This window comes from Apis mellifera, linkage group LG5 (genome assembly GCF_003254395.2).
Source record: "Apis mellifera strain DH4 linkage group LG5, Amel_HAv3.1, whole genome shotgun sequence".
Lineage (NCBI taxonomy): Eukaryota > Metazoa > Arthropoda > Insecta > Hymenoptera > Apidae > Apis > Apis mellifera.
This window is the reverse complement of record NC_037642.1, coordinates 12,336,827-12,363,850: the sequence shown is the minus strand read 5'-3', so window position 1 is coordinate 12,363,850 and position 27,024 is coordinate 12,336,827. Positions and strand designations below refer to the sequence as shown.

General features: G+C 36.5%; 1 protein-coding gene and 1 long non-coding RNA gene across 4 annotated transcripts in view; both read right to left on the bottom strand.

Annotated features, from left to right (window-relative positions):
- LOC408862 (prolyl 4-hydroxylase subunit alpha-2) overlaps positions 1-27,024 on the bottom strand; it is a 323,379-nt gene that overhangs the window by 193,239 nt on the left and 103,116 nt on the right. The gene's annotated exons all lie outside the window — the stretch shown is intronic.
- On the bottom strand, positions 7,712-14,818 carry LOC107964433. The gene is made up of 3 exons (XR_001702923.2): positions 12,614-14,818; positions 11,894-12,187; positions 7,712-11,785 (listed from the first exon to the last, which is right to left on the bottom strand). It is a non-coding gene; the product is annotated as an uncharacterized LOC107964433 (long non-coding RNA).

Here is a 27,024-nt window from a genome sequence, read left to right as displayed (position 1 = left end):
TCGCTCGCTCGCTCTTTCTCTCTCGTTCGTTCGCTCGCTCTCGTTCTCGCTCTTTCTCTCTCGTTCGCTCGCTCGCTCATTCTTTCTCTCTCGTTCGCTCGCTTGCTCTCGTTCTCGCTCTTTCTCTCTCGTTCGCTCGCTCTCGTTCTCGCTCTTTCTCTCTCGTTCGCTCGCTCGTTCGCTCGCTCTCGTTCTCGGTCTTTCTCTCTCGCTCACTCGCTCTCGCTCTCGCTCTCGCACGCGTCAAAAGAATATTTCTTGTTCCCTTTTGAAACGGGAAGAGAGAAATGAAATATAAGATTCTTTGTGAAGCGAAAATCTAAAAGTATGCTGGTTCGAAGTACGTTGTTAAGAAAACGTGCATGCAAGTTGACTCTGCACGCACTTTTACGCCCCGTTTTACGACGAGAGCGAGGAATTCCTGCTGACGATGTCTTCCTCCGCCTTGCCGCTTATTACGTACAGGGTGTTCCAGCGCGCACAATTTTTTCGAAATCGAGTGCAAAAAGTTCGTGAAGCGAAGAAAATACGATTATCAAAACTTGTCCCGATCTTCGCTCGATTAACAAAAAACAAAAACAAACTTGAAATCCGTCCATCGATTCTCCAAACGAACGTTTCTTAATTCCCTCTTCACCACAGGAGACAATCCATCACGCCTAAAGATCCGATCCATCCTCTTCTCCCCCTCCCCTCATCTCCATAAAATATTCTTTCTCGAGAAGAGAGAGCGACGAACGCAAGCACCACCGGTTTTTCTCGCGAATTCGGATGCATCGATCATCGGCAGAAATGGGAAGAAGAAATTTGCTTTACACTCCCGATCCGGCAGCTTTCATTTCCGCTGGACAACGAATGGTCGAACGGATCTCGACGACGCGAGCGCGATCTGGTGACGTATATACGACACGCGCGCCTCCCCACCCTACTCGTTCCCGTCGTGTACACAAGTGTATGGTAATCAGATACGGGAACGAGGATTCAATTAGCTCGAGTCGGGGACGGGTACACGTTCGGTAAGGAAGGAGCGCTCGATTTACAGCCGAGCCGACGGACAACGGAAAGGTGGATCGCGCGAAAAATTATGCCCGCGTTGGGAAACGGGATAAATATAGATGCGTCGCAAATTGAATTGCCAAATGTTGAATAGTTGCTCCTCTTCCATTCCAATTCGATGGAACGAAATTTGAAGTCCCTTTTTTCGTGTTGTTATTTCCTTAGGTATTTGATAGGTGAAATATTGGGTCATCTATCGGAATATTGAGAAAGTTTTTACTTATTCGGTAAATACATTCGGTCTATACTGTGTGCAAATTCTGCGGCTTTTCATTTAAAGTGTTCGCGAATAGTATAAATATAATCCAACGGAAATTGGATAGTGCGATAGAATGGAATAAATGTAGAAGATTCTTTTTTTTGCTAATTTCCTTAGAAATAAAATATTAGAATTATACGTTGAATATATATATTTAAATATTGAAAGTAATTATTTTTTTGATTAGGATATATATATATATATCACGTATACTATAAAAATTCTGTCATTTTTCATTCAAAATATCTTTCAGAAAAGTTCACAAATATAATTATGGAAATTGAATAATGTAGTAGGATAGGAATTGTGAATTATTAGATTATATGGAATCATACATTCAATATATCTTTAAATATTGAAAAAGTGTAATTACTTTTTCAGAAATGTTCGAATAGTACAAATATAATTACGGAAATTGAAAAGTGTAGTAGAATGGAATAAATGTAGAAAGTTTTTTTTTTTTTTTTTTTTGCGAATTTGGAAATTGTGTAAAATTATTAAGTGAAATGTTAGGTCATCTGGAATTATACCTTTAAATATTATGAAAAAATATAATTATTTTTTCGTTTCACGATCCCTTTGCATTTTTTCGATAAAAATATAGCATATAAAATTTCTGTAGTTTTTCGTTAAAGTATCTTTCAAGATCATATTTTTATATAATTTATAATTGATCGATTTCGGAGAATATTTTAATGAAAGCTCATAGAAATTTTATAATATCATGATATTCTTATCTTCTAAAAATGGAAAAAGATTTTAATTATATTTTTTCGATAATTTTTTAACGTATGTTTAATATATGATTTTAAATAATAATGAGGAAAATGAATAATTTATAGAATAATTTAATATTTTTAAAAGTAACGAAGAAATTTTAGAAGAAAAAAATATTCGATATCCAAATATTGTTCGATATCTTAACCAATTTATCGTGCGCTTTGAATAATCGTGCTTTTGTAAAATTTCGTCAGAATTTAATAACTGGAATTAAAAAAAATTAATCAAAATCCATTCACTATATATATATCATCGAGGAAAATTTTTTATCATTTCGAATTGAACAATAATCTATCAGCAAATTTTCCTTATTCAAATTATTGTAATTGTTGTCCACCATCCTTTTCCACAATAAATTCCAACGATACAAGGAAACGAAAATTTAAAGTACTTTCTTCACTTGTCACGAGATAAATATTACAATAATATATTTTAATCGGTTAAAATTAATTTGCAACAAGAGGGATAAAGGGGACGAATTCTAATTCGTGTAACAATGGCCAGAGACAGTTAGCTTTGGATGGTAACACGTGTGGAAGCGTATAGAAACAGGGAACGGTGTAGGAGGGGATAGATTTAGAAAGGGAAGGGAATGTAGGTGACGAGAAATTGGGATAATGGAAGGAAGAAAGGGTGATATTAAGGTGTGTTATGCTGTTACAAAGCAGTTACTAAGCCCTGTATATTATTATTAAGGTAATGTAAGATTAAAGGCAATATAATAGAACAGTAAATCCTTCTTTTCCCTCATTTTTACTCTTACACCATGCTTAAAACCTTTCTGAATAATTTCCTACCTCCTTCCTTATATTTTCTGCCTCCTAATACGCTTTAACGTCTATGTTAACGAATCGATGACGTATCATGATACGCACTACGTTTCTTAGTTGGAAAATAATTTCATTTCTTCACACGAGTGTCGCTAGTCGAACGTTTATCCAATCAACTTCGTTTTAAACGGTGTTCAGAAAATTATTTTCTTTTCTTCACACGAGTGTCGCTAGTCGAACGTTTATCCAATCAACTTTATTCTAAACCGTGTTATTCGGAAAATAATTTTATTTCTTCACACGAGTGTCGCTAGTCGAACGTTTATCCAGCCAACTTCACTCTAAACCGTTGTTGTTATTATTATATTTTGAGAATTGGCATTTCGTGATTTATTTGTAAGAAAAATTCGTTCGATTTTTGTGTTTTTCGTGCGTGATAACAAAAATGCAAGACCGAAAGAAGGAGAATTTTCGGTATATTTTATTTTTTTTATTATTAAAAAGGTAAGAATAGTGTTCAAGCAAGAAAAAAGTTAAACGAAATCTGTAGAGAAAATGTATACAGTGTCGCCAATGGAATACCAGTCGAAACTAACGAAGACAAAATAATAAATCGATCGAAACAAACTATTGAAGATTGAATATGTCGAATTCGATTCTTCTCGATCATGTGAAACTATTTGAAATTTTATGAACTATTTTATGAAATTTTAAATTCCAATCGAAGAACATTATTCATTCGAAACGATTCGTGCAATGAAACGAAAAAAACAATTCGGAAATCGGATAAACATTGAACGGAAGCAAAAGCGTGGATAACACGCTTTGAGAAAATAGAAGAACGGAGCGATCCAGCCGGCAAATTGTCCGAGTCCAACAAGTATTATTCGAAACGCGGTTATCCTACCTATTTCTCCTTCCAATGGATCGTTCTTCACCTCTTTAAGCAGATCAAGATATCCAGTGATGGGGGAAGAGTGGAAAATCTCCTCCGGGCCGAAGAAGTGAATGCAAACTTCAACGAGAGCTTCTCCTTCCTCTTTCTCCTCCTCCTCCTCCTCCTCTTCTTCTTCTTCCTCGAGAACGAATTTTTTTTTTTATGTTTCGAGGAAACAACGGGACGATTCCATCGTTGGCCGCCAATTATTTGATCTTAATGAGCGGCGAGATTTCATTTAACGCTAGGGAAAAGTTTGAAATTTAATCAACCGCGACCACAGCTCGAATTCCGCAAACAAAATCCTCCCCATCGCTGCTGGCTATTACCTTTTCATCGTAACAACTTTACGCGGAAAATGCGTTTTTATGCATTTCAAATATATATATATATATATATCATCGTGAAATATCGTGGAAAATTGTGATTGTAAGAGAAAAAAAATTTTCTTTTTTATCTTACGATTTTCTAATGATTCAAGGATGGAAAATTTTTTTTTCTTTTGATATTTATCATCGTGGAAAATATCGTGGAAAATTTTGATAGTGGAGAGAAAAAAAAATTTCAATTTTTAAAAAAACTTTTTTTTACCTTACGATTTTCGAACGATTCAAGGGAGGGAAATTTTTTTTTTTAAATTTAAAAGACACAATATTCGATATATATATATCATGAAATATCGTGGAAAATTGTGATAATGGAGGAAAAAAAAATTTTCAATTTTTAAAAAAACTTTTTTTTACTTTACAATTTTCTAACGATTCAAGGAAAATTTTTTTTCTTTTAAATTTAAAAGACACGATATTCGATATATATATATATCATCGTGAAATATCGTGGAAAATTGTGATAATGGAGAAAAAAAAAACTTTCAATCTTTTAAAAAATTTTTTTTTTTTACCTTACGATTTTCTAACGATTCAAGGAAAAATTTTTTTCTTTTAAATTTAAAAGACACGATATTTGATATATATATCATCGTGAAATATCGTGGAAAATTGTGATAGTGGAGGAAAAAAAAAATTTTCAATCTTTTAAAAAATTTTTTTTTTACTTTACGATTTTCTAACGATTCAAGGAAAATTTTTTTTCTTTTAAATTTAAAAGATACAATATTCAATATATATATCATGAAATATCGTGGAAAATTGTGATAGTGGAGGGAAAAAAAAAACTTTTAATTTCAAAAAAAATTTTTTTTACCTTACGATTCTCTAACGATTCAAGGGTGGAAAATTTTTTTTTTCTTTTAAATTTAAAAGACACAATATTCGATATATATATATATATATATATATATATATATATATATATCATGAAATATCGTGAAAAATTATGATAGTGGAGGAAAAAAAAAATTTTCAATCTTTTAAAAATTTTCTTTTTTACCTTACGATTTTCTAACGATTCGGGGGTGGAAAATTTTTCTTTTTTTCCTTTAAATTTAAAAGACACGATATTCGATATATTATAGGTTGGTATAGCTTTACGATACCGTCGATTATTAATATCTGATACAAAGAGGTGAACCGATCTCTCTGATGGAAAAATCAATCAACGAATTCCAATCAAAGCCACGTGACCCGGATAATCGATGTATCGTATTAAAGCGATACAAGCTCGCACGCATGTATCGAATATCAAAAGAGAATATATATATATATATATATTTCTAGAATAGAGAATAATTTCTTGAACTTGCCTCACCAATCCATTATCCCTATTATTACTTCCTATTTATCCAATTTATCGTTGCATAACCATCCTTCCCGGAACCCCGTCCGTGTACCAAGAAACAAAACAAAATTAATCTTTGCATAATGCGCAATAACGATACCCCGCCATTATCCGTTTCTTCAACAATCAAGTTTCGCAATCGATCGAATTTTATCTTGATTGAAAAAAAAAAAAAAAGAGATAAATCACTCCGAATATCCGAATATCCGATTCGAGCGTATCGGATATATAAAAAAAATTTCCGCTCGAGCGTATCGTGAAAGAGGGTCAAGAGCGTTGGGGGAGGGGGAGGAATAATAATAACGCAGCTCCTCTGAAAGAGAAGCGAAAATATTAAAAAAAAAAAAAAAAAAAAAAAAGGAAACTCTTCTCATCCTTTTTCATTTTATCCGCCATTATTTCGAGAATCGAGCGAAATCGATTTCATTTCGGGCGATCGACGAGGCGAGGATATTCGGGAGAAAAAAAAAAAGCGGCCTCGTTACTCTATCAACCTCCCTCTCCGCCCCCCTCCTCCGATTATTTGTCGAATTCGCGTCGAAATCGCGCCAGCCGGCGGATCATTAAATTTTACGAGCGTGCTACTTAACGGCCAGCCGGGAGCGCGGGGAGGGGATGAACAAGTTTCCGTCGATTACTACGCGTTAACAAGATCCACGGGTGGGGAGGGTGGTGGGAAAAATCCGTTCCCCGTCACGCGCCAATGTTCGATCCCGAATTTGAATTTTGAGCAGAGTCCAACTTGAAGGAGTGGGGGGGAATTCGATCTCTTTTTTTTTTGGAATCTATATAGAATTGGAAGAATCACGCTTTCCCCACTTTTTCTTTTCAAGTTAAACGAGAAGGTGAGAATCGAAGTGAAAGCTAGTATTTTTTTTTTTTTTTAAGGTTGGAATATCCAGACGATGATAAAAAAGCTCGAGGAGTAATCTCTCCGTTTTACGAAACTTTATTGTCTCTTTGGTTATCTTGGTAAAAGAGAAGAGAAAAAGGGAGAGGAAGAGGGAGGAGTAAGGAAACGCGAGATGCAGGGATTACACGCGCCATTTTCGTAGAATCGCAAGCTCAGTTGCCGCGATAATAATTCAAGGCTAATTGGCCGGCGGAATGGGCACTTTCCGTCGGTTTGGCGCACATTTTTTTGCAATAATGGTCACCGTTAAATTTTTACCGGCCGAATTAACGACAACCTTCCCGATACCTTGCTTTATATTCTCCAATTTTTCCAACGCGTTAATTTTTTTCCTCTCTCTCTTTTTTGAAAGGAAAGAATAGTTTTTTAACGAGGATTTTAGATTATTAAAGCAAAGGTGATTCATCCATTCGTATCCGCCTCGTTCGTATTTTTAATATTCAACATGTATTAATCCATCGTATTTTTCAAATCCTTCCCACCGATAGATAGATAGATAGATAATCTATCCAATCGAACGATCCCTGATTCTAGAAAATTAATCGCAATTAAAAATCTATCCCCCCGAATATTTCTCGATTAAAATCTCTCTCCGATGATGATAAAAACAAGAATAAATAATTCCACTCGTTCCCATTTCCCGAACGGGTTAAAAAAATATCATTCACTCCTCACCGACCCTTCTAATAACGACATATTAAAAGAGCAGAAATGTTCGACGAGAAAAAAAAAGGGGGGAGGGAAAACCAAATGGAGGGGACGAGAGAAAGAGAGAGAGAGAGAGAGAGAGAGAGAGAGAGAGAGAGAGAGAAAGGGAAGGAACAGAAGGTAAGAAGGAAAGGTAAGCGAGTAGGTGATCTCGTCCATTACAGCCCCATTATTGCGGCGGATTAATTAAAATCCGTGGAAATCCCCTCGAGGCTGATACCCCTCCTCCCTCCATCGCGGAATCTTCGTCTAAATGAACTAACCATTATCGAGCTGAGGCAAGACGCGAGATTCCAGCCGCCCATTATCGTCCCATCGTTCCCGGTTATTTGCTATCTCGCACATGATTATTCATCGTTCCAGGGATACCGCAACGCCACCTTTGTCCACTTTGATTTATCTCCAAGGCATCGATTTCGAAGGATGGGTAGGGAAGGATAATTTATGGCCGCGTATATATATATATATATATGTATTGTGTACGAGTTATTGGTCCAATGATTTTCGTTACATAAGGGTTAATATTGTTGTTGATTATTAAATTCACGTTATTTATTGAAATTTGAAGAAAACTTTGAACCACTCCGAAGATATTGACTTCCGATTAACGAATAAAAGATAATTAAAAACATAGAACTTTAAAACGCTTCTTCATTTATCACGATATTATTTCCGATTCCTAAAATATCATTTAAAGAAAAGTGGATTTTCAATCGTTTACTTTAATAACCATTAAAATTAGGAATACTTTGAACCGCCATAACTCCAAAAATAATGATTTCCAGTTAACGAGCGAAAGATCGTTAGAAGCGTGGAACTTTACTCTTCAAAACGTTTTTCGATTCATCGCGATACGATTTCCGGTTCTCGAAATATCGTCTTGTAAAGAAAGTTTACTACTTACTTCGTCCTCTGTCGCTTCGTCTCACTGACCTATCCCAAACTTCAGACAAGCGCTAGACGCGATCCCCTGGAATCAAGTGTAGCACGCGTTTCCCCACGAGAAATATCCAGGTCACCAGGTCGCTAGTCCATTCAACAACTTCCCTCTCATGGACGCATCGCGTTCAATCCACGGATCCAGAGAAAAGAAAAAGAAGATAAATTTTCTTTTTACTTTTGTTCCACCGAATTTCAACGATTCGTAATAATTTCGCGACAATGGTAAATCGTATCGTCGGTCTTGGCCACGCCTCCTCTTGTCACGTGGGCGATTGTTGCTGCGGTGATTGGCGCGCTGACTGTCCAATACGTACTAATCCTAATAATAAGAACTGTGACGCGAAATTCGGTATCGTTGATTACCGTTGCTCGAGACAGATGGCGCGTGGATTTCAACGTAGCGTAAACTAACCAATTCGGTTCGAACTAGAAATAAGACGAAGGGTGCGTCGTTATTTCGAAACGACGCTTCATCCCTTCCAAGTGTTCAAAATCGTCCTGAGCGGATTTTCGAGAAGATTTGATGGAGAATTTTTTGTGAAAAATTTTTATCATCCCAAATCCCCCTTTCGCAGTCGAGTTTTCTTTAATCCGAGAGTGAACCAAGCTTTCGTCTATGAAAGCTCCGCCACGATAAAATCCCGAGAAGGCGAGATTAATCCTAGCAGGCTCGCCCGGTGGCATCAAATTTTCCTAAAAAAAGGGGAGGGGAAAAAAAAAAAAAAAAGGGAAAAATGCTTTCGTTGGGGGACCGGTTTTTAAAATCCTTGGAAGAGGAAGGGGAATCCCTGACGGAATCCCTAACTCGCTTAACGAGATGGATCGAATCGCGTGTTTTCCTTCGCGAAATTTTCTGCGAATCCGTGATGATGAAAAACCTTTTTTTCCCTTCCTCTTCTTCTTCTTCTTCTTTTTCCCTCGAAAACCGAACGAACACCTTAACAGAGGAAACGAGGGTGAAAAGTTTCGAGAAAATAGTTCGCAGCAAACCCCCTCCCCCCTCCCCCCTCGAACGAGATAAATCGATGGAACACCGTTTTCAATCCCTTTTCACGAATTTCTCTAATTTTCTTCCTCCGCCATGCATTCTCGCTCCATTCGCTCGCAAGAAGATTTTTCGAGATTTTTCGTACAATTCGGAATAAATATATATATATATAATCGTTTCGATTCGAAACCATCTCATCCGAGTCGCGAACGAGCGAATGAGAAACGGAACGACACACCGCCTAGCGTAATAATAATAAACTAATAATAAGTTTTCGCGCGAAAGATCCTTCCGTCCTCCCCCTCCAACTATCCCTCGGATTATTATAATCCCCGTTGAAGCGGCTGCGAAGACTTGGCCGTGTATAGGGTCTCTTCCCTCTAATGGATGATAACGCAAATCCCATCGCAATTTCGTCCAGAGAATCCAACAATGAGGCGAACCGCCTCGAGGAGGAGATGGCTGGGTGGGGATGGGTGGGGAGGGGAGAGAGGAGAGGGGGGGGGCGTCGTCGTTTTCGAGAGGCGTAGTTGTGCAACAATGTACACTCGGCGGAGAGAATACGTTTGGAATAAATGGCGGACAGGTTGGTTATATAGAATACGGGAAGCAAGGGGTGAGAAGCACTCGTCGTCGATGCTCGTAGAAATGGCGGACAGATGGTTCGGCATCCTACCGTCGGCTTGCTCTGCTTGCTCCCACTCCTCTTTTCCTTGCCCCCGTTGCTTATACGGGTGATTTTAACGTGCTTTGATAAATAATTGATTATTCGAAGCCGAGTCGAACTGGGGGGGCGGAGGTTAATTATACAGCTAGGGATAAATTGGTAAGCACCAACCTGTTTCCTATGGAGCTATGAGCGGCGAGTGAAATTTGATTTATTACGAAATTTGATGAAGTTCTATTTTAAATCAAGAGCAAAGTTCGTATGCTAATGAAGGTTTACATTTACATTTAATAAATTTACAGGGTTTTATAATTCTGGTTTTGAAAGGCTTCTCTGGGATTCGAACAGTTCCAAAGTTGTGATGTTGAAAGATTTCTGAAGTTTGTGAGAAGTTGAAAAAGGTCCAAACGACTCTGAAGCTCAACAGATTTTGATGTTGAAAGGATTCTATGGTTCTCCAATTCTAAAATTGAAAGAGTTCTAAGATCCAAAAAGTTTTGAAGTTCAAAAGAATTTTGAATTTAATTTAATTTAATTATTAATTTGGGAGAAGTTGAAAAAGGTCCAAACGATTCTGAAGCTCAAAAGATTTTGATGTTGAAAAGATTCTATGGTTCAAACAGTTCTAAAATTGAAAGAGTTCTAAAATCCAAAGAGTTTTGAAGTTCAAAAGGATTTTGAATTTAATTTAATTTAATTATTAATTTGTGAGAAGTTGAAAAAGGTCCAAACGATTCTGAAGCTCAAAAGATTTTGATATTGAAAGGATTCTATGGTTCAAACAGTTCTAAAATTGAAAGAGTTCTAAGATCCAAAGAGTTTTGAAGTTCAAAAGGATTTTGAATTTAATTTAATTTAATTATTAATTTGGGAGAAATTGAAAAAGGTCCAAACGATTCTGAAGCTCAAAAGATTTTGATGTTGAAAGGATTCTATGGTTCAAACAATTCTAAAATTGAAAGAGTTCTAAGATCCAAAGAGTTTTGAAGTTCAAAAGGATTTTGAATTTAATTTAATTTAATTATTAATTTGTGAGAAGTTGAAAAAGGTCCAAACGATTCTGAAGCTCAAAAGATTTTGATGTTGAAAGGATTCTATGGTTCAAAATTGAAAGAGTTCTAAGATCCAAAGAGTTTTGAAGTTCAAAAGGATTTTGAATTTAATTTAATTTAATTATTAATTTGTGAGAAATTGAAAAAAGTTCAAACGATTCTGAAGCTCAAAAGATTTTGATGTTGAAAGGATTCTATGGTTCAAACAATTCTAAAATTGAAAGAATGATTCTAAGATCCAAAGAGTTTTGAAGTTCAAAAGGATTTTGAATTTAATTTAATTTAATTATTAATTTGTGAGAAGTTGAAAAATTCAAAAAGGTCCAAACGATTTTGAAGCTCAAAAGATTTTGATGTTGAAAGGATTCTATGATTCAAAGAGTTCTAAAATTGAAAGAGTTCTAAGATCCAAAAAGTCCTTCCTTTTGAAATTCAAAAGGATTTTGAATTCAATTTAATTTAATTATTAATTTGATTTTGATATTAAAAAGGTTCTGAGATTCAAACAATTCTAAAGTTGAAAAAGTTCAAGATCAGTTCTAAGATCAATTCTAAAATTCAAAAAGTTTCAACATTAACAGGGTTCCAAAATTCATTTCTCTCAAAACGTTCCTTTAAAACCTCCTCCATGCTCAGTCGCGAGATCAAGGTTTTCAATAAGGTGCACAAGCGACCAATAACATCGTGGACCGGTTCCCTGATTGAGCATCCTCGATCTAAAGTAAATTCTAGAATGAGAGTGAGGGGCTACATCGCCCTCAGAGTCCGCTGTTTCCAGGAAACTGAGGAGTATTAGCAATAATTCCCCTCAAGAATGACTCTGATTGCCGTCGATGGCTGGAAAATATCGTCTCAAGTCCCAAGGAACACTCCAGCCACGCCGAATTGTTTCTAACAAATATATACAATTCGAAGGATCCTTTCAAATTCTTCTCTCAAAAATTCCTATTATCCTTGCAGCATCAGCCTGCATCGTCTGTTTAATGTATGAACATAAATATTATTTCAACTGTGTAAAACGGAAAGATATATAATATATACATTCTCAAATCTTATTATCTTATATTCAATTATATTCAATTACCTTTGTATACGTTCGTTGAACAAACGTATTTTGCATTTTTATCAATTCATAACGATTACGTCGAGCGAATATATCGCGTATTTTAATACGCATGCTGCATTGCACGTGGGAGTGCGGTCAAAGCGATTATAAATAAAGCAGGTTTATTCGAAATTTCAACCAATTAATTTTTCGTTCCCTGTTGACTCTGTTGTAACGCTAATAACGCTAATAAAAATTACGCGCAACTGCGCGCCATCACGAGCAACAGCAAGGAAAAAGGCAATCCTTCGCCTTTACATTCTCGTTTCCATCCTGTAATGCAAACACATATTTACACGGTTTCGAATCACACGAGACCTCCGTTCCGTCTTCTCTCGAACCACACGTACGCGCATGCGCGATTCAAATTATTACACATCCTACCCTAGTTTAAATTTACTTCCCTGTGCCGTGATAAATTATTAAGTGCGCAAACAAGTTTTGTCCTCTTTTTCTTTCCCAAATTTAAAATTTTACTGCATAAATGAGGTACAAGATTATCCAATTGTTACTCGGTGTTAATGAAATGTAGCCGAGTTACGAGACGAACAAAGAGAGATTCCAAAAGTTGGAAATTTCTCGAGAGGGATCGTGAATCGTTGTAAAACGAGAAGATCGATATTTTTTCGACTTTTGTCGCCGAGATGGAAGAAGATAACAAAAGAAGAGAATAAAATTAGGAAAATTTAAAATATTTACCATTCGTTCGTTTACGCCTCGATTGCGAAATTATATCGCAAGATTCTATTTTTCGTACATTCTTGATATATCATTGAATCCTTCTTTCATCATATATTGTCTTCAGTGAAAAGTTCCAACAGAAAATTGCTTCGTAAATGTCCAATCGTAAGTGTTTTCGTATCGCGAAAAGTTCAGATTTAGGTTAGGTTAGATTAGATTAAATAATGAATTAACGATAATTTCATGATTTGATTGTGAAATTCTATTACTATTGCTAGAGAAGGAGTAAAAGAGATGAAAAGTAAAAGTCGAGAAAAATACCATAATGAGGCTCAAAGAACAATATAGAAAATCATCGCTTTTCCGGTGACTTCCAATCTTTCTTCTCGCATTGAGCCACCATTTTTCTAACTCACCGTTGTAGAACTTTCTCGATGCACCTGAACGATCGTCGTCTTCCAAATTAAAATTTCCAGCTTTGAATCTTTACTATCACTTTTCGCACATTCTGTAAGATTTCTCTCCTAATGCTGCGCACAAATCATTTCAGTAGCTTCAACAGCCGATCTCCTAAGCTGGAATGCTTAGGAGACAAAAAGGAAACAGTAACGCGTATGACGCTCCTCGCCATATTGCTTAAAATTGTTGCACGACTGAAAACTCTTGAAGCGCTCGTCGCGACTCTTCTTGAAAACAAAAGAACGCTTTTTCAGATGGCGCTACCAACGGTAAAGTAATTGGAATTCGGTGAGAAGTCACGATCGTAGAAAAAAGAAAAAGGATCTTACTTGCACACCTAATATTTATTTATGTTCATAATTTTCATTCTCTGTCGAAGGAACAGTGCGCAAAGTGGAGGAAAGTGGAAATATTCGCCGAGTTTTTCTTTACGCTCCTCTATCAAGGAGACTAACAAATGGCACAAGAGAGGAGGATAGAAAAATGCAAAGCTCCTTTCTCTTTGCGCGCGAACAAACAGCATTAACCCTAAGGGCTCGTACTCGAGTTCACGTGATATCTAACGACACGATTTTTCTGCAGCCATGATTACAAATGGAAAGCGTTGGACAGTTTAGGATTGCGATCGAACTTGCATCATCATTTTTTTCCCTTTCATTTGTACTGCAGGAATGTATATCATTATTCAAAGAATATATTTATGAAATTTGTAAGTATAAATGTTACTTTTCTGTTCAATTTCGTTATTGTTAAAGTACGAATATTATTTTCTATTTATTTTTTGATTATTCAAACTAAATGTAGGATTATAAAGATTTAATGTTGCAACTAGAATTAATCTTTATCACTTTTTTTTAAAGGTTATGTTATTTAAATTACTTATTTAATAATCTGTAATTACGATATTATCTCTCACGATGATCAGTTTCCTTATTTTTTTCCATTTTTTCCTTCTAAACAAGAGTTACCTAATCTGTAATTATAACATTGTATTTTTTCATTTAAATAATTTTACGTAAAGATATACCTTTATATAACGTGACCACGAATAGATTACGAAATAATTTGATTGAAATGAAGAATATAGCAAGAAAGAATGCATTCAATAGAGGAATGAAGAAGAGTATACGTATACAGATGTATCCTTCATTATTTTAACCTCACCGTGTCGACGCAGAACACGGTTCAAAAAACAGGAACGGACAAAACAGAATCGTCCAATTCATAAATATACAAGATTCAACGCAATATTACACGAAACCATTACATTTTATTATTGATACAACAAGAAATTCCCTTAATTCAAAACTCGTTCATTCGTTTTAAAATTCAATCGAAGCGGAACGAATTGGAAAAATAGTTGTGATTCAACGAGACCGATGAAATGCAAGGAGGTATTCGAACGGCCAAATTCGATGAAAGTGGATCACCGTCAAATCTATTACATTTGGAGGGAAGGAAAAAATGCGTTGGAAAGAGAGTGCTGCAGATACTCGCCATCCCTGTATCGATCTAGCATAATTCTATTAACGAGCTACTTAAGAGAGGCTACTTTCATGCCATAAATTTCATCTCGCGCCTTTCCTCGTTTATTGTTCTCGTCTCGTTCGTATCGTTCGATCCGATCGAACAACGTGTCGGGGCTCGAACGAACGACGAACGAGCGAAAAAAGGGACGGGCGATCGATCAAATATAAATCGATTCTCGTTTCGATCCGATTCTATCTTTCCTTTTTCTGCCATCCCTTCTCTCCTTTGTGTGTGTGTGTGTGTGTGTGTGTGTGTGTGTGTGTGTGTGTGTGTGTGTGTGTGTGTGTGTGTGTGTGTGTGTGTGTGTGTGTGTGTGTGTGTGTGTGTGTGTGTGTGTGTGTGTGTGTGTGTGTGTGTGAGAGAGAGAGAGAGAGAGAGAGAGAGAGAGAGAGAGAGAGAGAGAGAGAGAGAGAGAGAGAGAGAGAGGAAAAGATGCTTATATGGGTTCAGGTTTTGAACGGAATTTACGTTGCTCGTTCGTTTTCAAAGGAGGATAAATTCGAGATAAAACGAGCGATGCAACGAATGATGCAACTTCCCACATGTGTCTTCCACGATCCGTTTTGTGGCTTTTTTGAACGAATCGTTTTTTCTTTTTGTGATTTTTAGAAAATCGTGTTGTGTTCGGTTCGATAATTAAACTTTGGATAATATTAATTAATCGAGAAGTCATTAAGAAATATTTTATTGGAATAAAAAAAATATATATATATATATATAAAATATTTTTATTGGAACGATTTCATGGATATATATACGTTGTCTATTCTTTCATCCATGCGAAAAATGTTTGTATCGCAATACGGCCCCCTTTATGTAATGCAAGTTTTATGCAAAAAATGTTTGTACGCGTGGATGAAGGCATAGAGGATCACAACATGCCCCTTTTTATTACAGTGCAAGTTTTGCATACAACATTTTTCCATATTACTATAAATAATACGGCAATATTCAAAATGGACACCCTGTATATATGGATTACACGCAAAATATTTTTATTCGAACGAATTTATGAATATATATGTAAAAATATATATATGTATAATATATACTCTCCCTCTATACAATGCAAATTTTGTATACAACATTTTTCTATATTACTACAAATAACGGCAATATTCAAGATAGACACCCTGTATATGTGGATTACACACAAAATATTATTATTCGAACAAATATATATATATGTAGGTAATATTCTCTCTTTAAAATTATAAAAAGAGAAGATAACGATTACTGTATTTCGTTCCACTTATCTTTTCTACAAGGATAGTAAAAAAATTTACTTTTCGAGCAAAAGTGATTCCACCGAATGGTGAAAAAGTTAGTGGGATAAAAAAACGAGTGAAAAATCTAACGAGAACATTAGCGAAATAACTGGATGCACCCACGGTATAACTTTCGAAGGATGGACACGAGGTTTTTGGGTTCGCATTGTCGGATAACTTGTTCCAACCAATTCGGCTAATTAGCCCGGTTTAGGTTTCTTCCTAATCCCAATTTCCTAATGGATGCGCCTTTGCCTTTGCTGAAACTGCGATCCAGCTGAAATTACGATTCCAAGTTTGCCGCGTTACGAGAAAATAACACCAGGTCCCGTATACAGCGAATAACAAATGGTCTCGAGGTAAGTTGAAACGATCGATTCGTCAATGCCTCCTTCTCTTGAAGAATGGTGGACCTTTTCTCGGATCTTGAAAGTTTACGCAACTCGTTCTCCGTCCCCGTTTCACTCACTGTGACGATGACCTTATCGAAACACATCGACGTGTAAATTTTTCAAAATTTTATAATCATATCTTCTTTGTCCTTGCTTGGACGTGAATTTTCTATTTTTTCTTTTTTTTGGATTTCATTTTTTCGAAGATGCCAGTTTTTTTCGAGAATGATGAAAAGTAAAATTATTTTGAAAATAGATGCATTTTTAATTTTTTCTACCTTAAAAAAAAAAATAGAAGAAAGAGAAAGGACGATTCAAGGCAAACTTGTTTATAATTTCATAGCAACGCCAATTGCGATGAACTTTATATTAGCATATATTAAACTTTCCTTTACAATTTCCCTTTACTTCATATGCAGTGACTTCAGAAAATATTCGTATACTAGTTTACAATTTAAAAAATTTATCTTATCCAAAAATTCTGATTTTAATAAAAATTATGCGTAAAACTTGATAATTGATATTTTTTTTTCGATGGAAAAAATTTCTTTAATAAAACGCGTTAAATTTTTAGATCGAATTCCAACGAATAAAATAACTTCACATATAATCCACGTATATACGTAAAAAATAATAATGAAATTCTAGCATTAGACAAGTAAGAATATTTTTGCTGTACGTAAATAGAAACGAACGTCGAAGAGACGCGTCAATCCTGGAAATAATTGATAGCGGTGTTGCGATAATGCCGCGCGCGCATTTCGTACAATTCGTCAAAGGCTCGGAAGAGCCTGGCAAAGACACCAGGTGAAGGATTGCGTTGTTGGACGTACGATCTATCGCCTCGGGCGTGTCAATAAACATTTAGCTTTCGAAATCGCTGCCCTTTAACCACTACCGCATCACCACCATCTCTCTCTTTCTCCCCCTCCCTCCATCTCTCTCTTTCTCTCTCTCTCCCGTTCTCTTTATTTTGCGGTAAATCAACAACCGCAGAATGGAGAAAGTTCGGCGGATATTTGAACGGAGGAACAACGTATTGTACTTGTGCCGTTAATAATAAACGCGGTTAATAATAAACCACGAATCGCACGGTGTTGCTGAAAGTTTCGAGTGTCGACTATATGTATGTATGTATGTATATATGTTTATATACACGCAATGGTAGATGGACGGCGCTGGCTTCGACTATTGTAATTTGAGGATGTACACGCTGTTCTATATTCTCTGTTACCGATGCTTCGTCTACGATACCATTTTCTTTCTTACGCGGACGGAGAAATGTTCAAAACGCGAAGTTTTCTTTTTTTTCTTAATAAAATGTAAATTCTGCTTAACTTATATATCCTCTTATTCTTTCGTGTAATAAGTTCTTTTTTAGTGTTAGTTTAATTTTTGTTTTTCGACAAGTGAAGGAATATTATTCCAGTACGAGTTTTACGCGGTTGATACATATCGGAATATTAGGTTAGCTTTCGAAGAAGATTCTACAAGTGAGAGGATCGTTCAAAAATTCATGTTCAAAACAAAGATAAATTGAAAAATAAAGTGAAAGCGGAGCATGTATCTCGAATAACAGTTAGACATTTGGATGCAATGGATAAAGTGAAAAAGTTGGAAAAGTGGATACCGCATCGATCGACAGAGGATCAAAAGTTGCAGTGTTTGAAAGTGTAAAGCTCTGAACAATAGAAATTCATTTTTGAATAATTGAATTATAACTTCGTACACGATCTGGATAATAGTTGGATGTTAATGAAAAATTCTAAACAAATACTGAAACCATCGGATGAAAAACGTTACGGTATAATAATAAAAAGAATAATTCTTTGAAACAAGGAGACACCATAACCTATTCTTTTGCGTGACAACATTCGACATCATAAATTATACTAAGATATTTCACCAACCGATCATCGCTCGTTTGCAATTGTTTTTAAAAAATAAAATATTCGACATTGGAGAAAGTTATAACGAAAGCAGTATTCGAAAAATTTTTTCGCGTCTAAAACCACAAAGTTGATTTGGATTGAATAAAATATATATCGTTTTTCTTTCGACTACCGAAAAACGGCAATTTCGTGGTAGAATCTGATAGTTATTCTAGCGAGGTAGTAGTCATCTTTCAAGAAGCCAAAGTTGAAGAAGGAGATTTCTTACATTGTTTTTACTTTCGATACTTTGGAACTTTATACTTTAAGACATTTATTCGATTTTATCGATTTTCATTCGACATCGAGAGTTGAGCGCGAAGTGAATCTTAAATTTATCTCTGTGCCTTTGTTAAATTAAAATTATTTATAAAATTAGGTATAAAGAACAAATCGTCTCAAGAGTAAATATATTCGTATTCATACTCGTGGCCCCGATTCGAGTAATCAACCGAGTGATGAACAATTAACCAAACTATCAAACTTATCTCTAAATCCCTAGCTACGCTCTAATCCATCTCGATAAACAATATAACTTGTTAACTCATCACCCGGCTTAACAATATCTTGAACGCAATAAAACATTTACCTAGTCATCTCCCGTTTTCATTTATACACTTGCTAGCTTATCTTGCTCGACTCGTATCAATATTGTAACGTGAATAAAATTGAATTGATGATTAATCATCAATCGATGGCAATAATTAATTCCGCGCAATTAAGAAAATAATTTTATTTCGCGTCGAGGAATCATTTTCTTCATCTTTTCTTCAAAAAATTCTTCAAAAAATTAAATAGGTTGAGAAAATTAAAGTAATTAATTATTAACCCTCCCTGTCAAGAATTTCCTCTTCCTGTTAACAGGCGCAGATTCTTCGAAGAAAATTCTCCCGTGAAAAGTATCGAAAAAGAAAAGAAAGGAGAAGGAGAAGGGGTGGCGGGAGAAGAAAGGCTAGCCAAGAGTCGGTGAAGAGAGATGGAGAAGGATGGCTAGAGCGGAGAAGGGGGGGGATCCAAAGTACGCGCTGTTGCTCATGTCGGTCGCGTTAGCAGCTGCGTGGGTCGTTACTCGTTCCTCGTGGTTTATTCGTGGCCTCTAAGTGGCAAAGTGCATCGAAACCAGTGCAACCTCGCATAATCTTGCGCCACGGAATTTCGCCACCCCCTCCCCGCGGACGAGGAACCAGCCTTAATTCGTCTCGAAAGTAATTGTAAGTCCGTTGTCATTTGCGTTGGAATTTTAATTACCAATTACACCAGATACCGGCTGTTGGTATCAGTCTCGACTCAAAAACACTAGCGACAGAGTGTGACAGGCGTGTGTTCCTTCCCAATTTCTCCGTTCCATTTCCCGGACAATCTTCTCGTTTCCATTTTCTAATTTTCCCCGATTTTCGACGAGAAATTTCAAAACGAATTTTCGAAAAGAATTATTTGCCATATCAGTTTCGATAATTTCGATGAAAAATTTCAAAACGAATTTTCGAAAAGAATTAATTGCCATGCCATTTTCCCGTCTTTCAATAATTTCGATGATAATTTCAATGATAATTTCGATGATAATTTCGATGATAATTTCGATGAAAAATTTCAAAACGAATTTTCGAAAAAAATTACTTGCCATGTCATTTTCCCGATTTTCGATACTTTCGACGAGAAATTTCAAAAAAATTTTTAAAAAGAATTACTTCCCATTTTTCTGTCTTTCGATAATTTTGATGATAATTTTTATAGTAATTTCGATGATAAAAAATTTCAAAACGAATTTTCGAAAAGAATTACTTGCCATATCATTTTCGATAATTTCGATGAAAAATTTTAAAACAAATTTTCGAAAAGAATTATTTGCCATATCATTTTCGATAATTTCGATGAAAAATTTCAAAACGAATTTTCGAAAAGAATTACTTGCCATATCATTTTTCTGCCTTTCGATAATTTCGATAAAAAATTTAAAAACGAAATTTTCCCGCCTTTCAATAATTTCGATGAAAAATTTCAAAACGAATTTTCGAAAAGAATTACTTGCCATGCCATTTTCCCGCCTTTCGATAATTTCGATGATAATTTCAATGATAATTTCGATGATAATTTCGATGATAATTTCGATAAAAAATTTCAAAACGAATTTTCAAAAAGAATTACTTGCCATATCATTTTCCCGCCTTTCGATAATTTCGATAAAAAATTTCAAAACGAATTTTCGAAAAGAATTACTTGCCATACCTTTCGATAATTTCGATGAAAAATTTTAAAACGAAATTTTCCCGCCTTTCAATAATTTTGATGAAAAATTTCAAAACGAATTTTCGAAAAGAATTACTTGCCATACCATTTTCCCGCCTTTCGATAATTTCGATAAAAAATTTCAAAACGAATTTTCGAAAAGAATTACTTGCCATACCTTTCGATAATTTCGATGAAAAATTTTAAAACGAAATTTTCCCGCCTTTCAATAATTTTGATGAAAAATTTCAAAACGAATTTTCGAAAAGAATTACTTGCCATACCATTTTCCCGCCTTTCGATAATTTCGATGAAAAATTTCAAAACGAATTTTCGAAAAGAATTATTTGCCATGTCATTTTCGATAATTTCGACGAGAAATTTCAAAACGAATTTTCGAAAAGAATTACTTGCTTAAACAAGAGTATAAAAAGCGTGTATTTCTTCCTAATTTCTCTCGTTCCATTTTCCATTACGTTTCGATAATTTCGATACAAAATTTCAAATATCTCGCAATTATTATTCCTCAAGAATGATGCGTGAAAGGGACGCGAATTCCGTGTTCTCGAAACTAAGTAAACTCGGCGCAGGATCTTCTCCCCTCCCCACTCTTTTCTTGCCGCGTGTTCAAAATGGAGAAAGAAGCGAGCGCGAAGGAAAAATCATTCGCGTGGGCGCAGGCAGAGGGCGCGCAAAAAAGCGAAAGTCGTGGTAATTACGGGCGTGTGGGCGTGGCGAAAAGCGCGGGATTAACGGTTCGCCTGAAAGGCAAAAGGAACTCTCTCTCTCTCTCTCTCTCTCTCTCTCTCTCTCTCTCTCTCTCTCTCTCTCTCTCTCTCTCTCTCTCTCTCTCTCTCTCTCTCTCTCTCTCTCTCTCTCTCTCTCTCTCTCACTCACTCACTCACTCACTCACTCACTCACTCTCTCTCTCTCTCTCTCTCTCTCTCTCTCTCTCTCACTCACTCACTCTCTCTGTTTCGAAAAGCCAGAAGAGGTTGGAGAAAGGTTGAAAAAGACTGTGTGTCGTGTCTTTTTAAGGAACTGTAATCGAATCCCCGTGCCTGGAAGCGCGTCAAAACAGAAGAAACAAGCTTCCCTCCCCCCCGAGCTTTTTTCATTCTCCTCCCGTCGTGAAAAGGAAAAGAGGGAAAAAAAAGGAAGAGAAAAAGTGGAGAGTACGGTGGTATCGTATCGGGAAAAGAAAAGTAAAGTAAAAGAAGAAGAGAGAGGAGGGTATTGTTTGATTTTTTTTTGGAAAAAAGTAAAGGAAAATTCAGGACAAGCAATTTCCCCGCACGCGAGGATTACGCGGATTTATACATTCTACCATTCCTCCTTGAAAAATTATTCTCGAGTTGGGGAATTTCGCCCTCGTCAACGCGCGACAAACCTACTCCTTCTCGTTTCATCTTTCTCTCTCCCCCCTCTCCCTCCTTCTTTTTCGTTTTTTTAAAAAAAGATGAAAAATTGTTCACCCGCACGTTTACGCACGGTTCGCGGAGCCGCGCCAAGCGGATTAACTGAAAAATGTATTAAAGGGGCGATGTACGAAAAGTTTACACGGCTCTTTCCCTTTTTTCGTTTATTCAATGATATGTATTTTCGGACAGCATTTTTACCATGCTTAACCATTGTTAAAGTTATCCTTATTTTTTTGATTTTTCATGATTTTTGATTTCGATATTCCTCTCTCTTTTCCACGTCCATTGTACGTTCGAGTGTGCGTTCGTCGAAGAAGGGAACGCCGAAAGGGATTTGAAGGGAAGTCAGTTTACATGAATGGAGCTGAATCCTGTGTATCCGTTTCGGTATAAAGCAGCGACAACACCGAGCTCCCGAGAAAATAGCATTTTCGCAGGAGGAGGAGGAGACTGGAAGGCAACCGGGTGGAAGGGTGGAAACTTGGCCAACGTCGATTTCTCGGTGAAACAATATCTGGAAAACGAGATTCGAAAACGTTTTGTTTTTCGAAATGATCTTGAAACTTAATTGATTCGCCCAATTGTTCGATTTTGCAGCAGTAATTATTAAATAAATAAATTTCATTCGCCAGAAATCTTCGTCAATGATCGAAAGAAAAATTGGAAATTCGTCTTAAGGTTGCACTCGCGGGTCTTTTTTTGCTCCTCGTCGAATCTCACTCGTCTAGAAATTTTTGTGTAATTTTTGTGATTACAATTTAAAAAAAAAAAAAAAACTCGCGTTGAAAACTCGCCTTAAAGTCGCACTTGCCCTTTCCACATTCTTGAAATTTCATTCGTTACGATCTTTTCTAATTTGTAACGAAAATTATCCAATTTATACAGACGAAGCCTTCTTATTAATTATCACACGTTGAAAACTCGCCTTAAAGTCGCACTTTATTATTCCCTAACACTTGTCTCAAAATCTTGTCTATTTATAATTTGAAATCTTCTCTATTTTTAAACTTTGCATTAGACAAATACAGAAGTGTTCTTGTTAATTATCAAACAATTAAAAATTCGCCTTAAAGTCATACTTGTACTCCCTACATTCTCAAAATTTTATCCGTTAAAATTTTTTTCTAATTTAAACCTCGCATCGGACTTATATAGACGAGCCGTTCCCGATTACAATTAAAAAAAAAAAAAAACTCGCGTTGAAAACTCGCCTTAAAGTCGCAGTTGCACTCTCCACATTCTTGAAATTTCATTCGTTACGATCTTTTCTAATTTGTAACGAAAATTATCCAATTTATACAGACGAAGCCTTCTTATTAATTATCACACGTTGAAAACTCGCCTTAAAGTCGTACTTTATTATTCCCTAACGCTTGTCTCAAAATCTTGTCTATTTATAATTTGAAATCTTCTCTATTTTTAAACTTCGCATTAGACAAATACAGAAGTGTTCTTGTTAATTATCAAACAATTAAAAACTCGCCTTAAAGTCACACTTGTACTTCCTACATTCTCAAAATTTTATCATTTAAAATTTTTTTCTAATTTAAACCTCGGACTTATATAGACGAGCCGTTCCCGATTACAATTAAAAAAAAAAAAAAAAACTCGCGTTGAAAACTCGCCTTAAAGTCGCAGTTGCACTCTCCACATTCTTGAAATTTCATTCGTTACGATCTTTTTTAATTTGTAACGAAAATTATCCAATTTATACAGACGAAGCCTTCTTATTAATTATCACACGTTGAAAACTCGCCTTAAAGTCGTACTTTATTATTCTCTTGTCTCAAAATCTTATCTATTTATAATTTGAAATCTTCTCTATTTTTAAACTTCGCATTAGACAAATACAGAAGTGTTCTTGTTATTTGTTAATCAAACAATTAAAAACTCGCCTTAAAGTCACACTTGTACTCTCTACATTCTCAAAATTTTATCCGTTAAAATTTTTTTCTAATTTAAACCTCGCATCTGACTTATACGGACGAGCCGTTCCCGTTAATTATTATTACACGGTTGAAAATTCGCCTTAAGAAGTTCCAAAAATTTATACGTACTTTATCTCGATCGGAATTAAAAATTCGCCTTAAACCCAAAAAAAAAAAATACTAACCTAAAAATCCGCAAATCTTTGATGTTTCGCGAATCTGACGAAAAAGAAGAAAAGAGAGGAAGAGAAGAAACCGCGTTCGAAGGTTGGAAGGAGCGGTTCGGTCGGTTGAGAAGGGAGGCGCCTTAAAGTCCGCGTGACTGAAACAAGTTCTCTCCCGCGGCACGTCGTGCGTCGTCCATGCGACGGGACGCAACAAGACGTCCGGTAAGACGCGGTAAGAAGCTTTGTGCGCGGTTGGCTCGCGCTCCCGAGAGTTTCTTCTTCTTCCTGGCTGAGCGCACGCGGGCGTGTATTGTTCGCGCGTTGGCCGTCGCCATTGTCGCGCACAACAATGACGCGATGCCGAGGAATCCCCCTTGTAAGCCGTGACGGGAACGTCGCATTCGTTAGCGGGCCGCAAATTGCAGTTTCCTCCCCCCCTTCAACCCCCTCCTCCTCCTCTCCTAAGACGACGAGAGACGGGGAAATGCCGCTCCGGGACAAATTTTCGTTGAATATTTGCTACAATACAACTTGTTCCCGCTTGATGAATTGGTTTATCTCTCTCTTTATATATATGTATATATATATATGGTATATGGAAAGGGATGTAGCAAACTGTACGTGTATCCTCGACTCGTAAAAAGAAATAGAACGAATAGAATTCGGTTTATTAATTCTTTGCACTCCAGGCCTTTCTCGCTCGGCCGAACCAACAACACCACGTGACTTTCCCCCACCCGCTCGCTCTTGACGTCACGCGTGATCCTTTGTATGAAACGTTTCTAGCCTAATATTTTGTGTACGTTTACTACGCGTAACGAAAGAATATTTGTCGAATGTTAAAGTCTATATTTTTGTCTTTCATTCCTTCTACGTTCTTCTTATATCACGTCTCTATTTTCATCGTTACTTTCCTTCTCTTTATCGTTATTATTATTCAACGAAATTACGAAACGAAAAATCAAGCTCATCCTCGCTCGAACTAATTTCACCGTCGTATTTCACGCTTACAAAACTAAAAAAAACTTCGAAAATAATATTTCCATTTTCATTGACTCCAACATCGCATATTCGATAGTATATTATTCCACGGTTCACAAGATTATACGTAAAGAGCTTAGGAATCCTATTCGTGATATTTCAAAAGAATCAAACGTAAATAAATATTGTCGCCGTTCGAATTGCCGGATCGAATCGAGCGGTGGTCCGAGAGTCACCGTTCGAGCGGAAAGGGTCAATAAACGAAATTTTAACGAGTGTTACTCGCTTATTCGGACTATTGGTAGACGGACACCGTAATATCTCGTGACTGGCATAGGATAAATCGATTCGACGGGGATAAGAAAAGTAATCTCTTCGAACGTGGAGTCACGTGTCGATTCCTATTATTCCTATTATCTATGAACATAACGTAACACGTCTCGCTTGTAAAATAAACGGAGCCGTATATCTCTCGCGTAAATAATTGTTCTCGAGAGGAGGAGAGGAAATATCGTAAGAAATTATACATCGGATATTCTAAACCTGTCAATGTTAATCCACGATATATATATATATATATTATTATTATTACGTCATCCATGATTGAAACATTAATTAAGAGACCCTTGCAACTCTTGGAAAGAGAGCCAGGAATTCAGTTGTGAATGAGCCCCCGGGACCTGCCCTGAAATTTCTCGAAGCAATTAACCGTGTTTCGATTTCACTCCCCCCTCCCCCTCGAGGAATAATTTTACTTCCCTGTCCATTTACGCAATGGTTTACGAGATGTATACAATATTTTATATATATATATCTATATCGAAGCTTCATCGATGGAATCAACTTTCTTCCCCCCCCCCCCCAATTTCATCGTTTAATTTAAAATTGTTTAATTGGTTCCCGCTTACAGTGATTAATCGACGTTGGCGAGGCGGAATATTTATATTGTTTGTGGGTCGAGTGGATTTGATTAAATGGAACCTGATAACGGAGGAGGAGGCGGGGGCGGGGGGCGGGAGGAGGGGGAGGAGGAGGGAGGGGAGGGAGAGTTATAAAAATTTAACGAGATTCTTTTATGGAAGGTTTACTTCTACCGATTCTATCCCCCGTTTTAATTGGATGAACGAATAATTCGGGATGGATGCGTCGATCCTGATTACCTTGTCCAATGATGTTCTCTCTCACGGTGAAAGAGGCGCGAGTAAAATTAAGGGAACGGGCGCTGATTACTTTGAAAATAAATTCTCGAGCGAGAGAATATTGTTGTCGAAGTCGAGAGAGAGAGAGAGAGAGGGGGGGAACGAAACGGATAAGAAATGCATTATTTTAAGAAAAAACGAGCTTAAAAAGGTTTTAAAGCAATTTCGAAAAGAAATTATCCCCTCGAAGATTCTCTGATATTTTTTTTTTTCCCCTTTTCTACGATTTAATGAAGTGAACGAATGTCGATTACTTTGGAGAAATAAATTTTCTCGCTCGAAGAAAATTATTATTATCGAGGTCGAGGAGGGAAAAAAAAATTGAAAAATGAAATGCGTTATTTTTAAAAAAAAAAAAACGAAGAAATTTTAAATTAAATTCGAGGAGAAATCTATTATACGAAGATTCTTCGATTTTTTATTTTTTTTTTTGTCTTACAATTTAACGGGGGTGAGAATCGGTAATGAAACCGATTCGAGGACAAGAAACAAATGACCTTTTCACCGGATAAATCACCCAAAGGAAATATCTCTGGAGAGAGAGAGAGAGAGAGAGAGAGAGAGAGAGAGAGAGAGAGAAACTCGTTGCACGATCGATCTTCCACCACCTCGTCCGAAAAAAGAAAATTCAAAAAAGCGACGAGCATCGAATCGATCCTTCCCTCCCCCCCTCCCCCCCGATCGACGATGTCTCGCCGATGTTTCGAACGGAAAAACGACCCGCGACAATCCTTCTCTTCGTTTCTCCCCGTCATTCTGCCCGAAATCCGAGGCGAATTTTTCGAAGCGAGCGCATTTTCGCGCGTCTCGAAAAGTCGTGGAACGGAGAGGAGGGGGGGGACGGGTGGAAGAAACATTTCGCGGCGATGAAAGAAAACCGCAAAGCGATATATTTCCTTTGGGAACTGCGGCGTGTCCGAGGCTCGA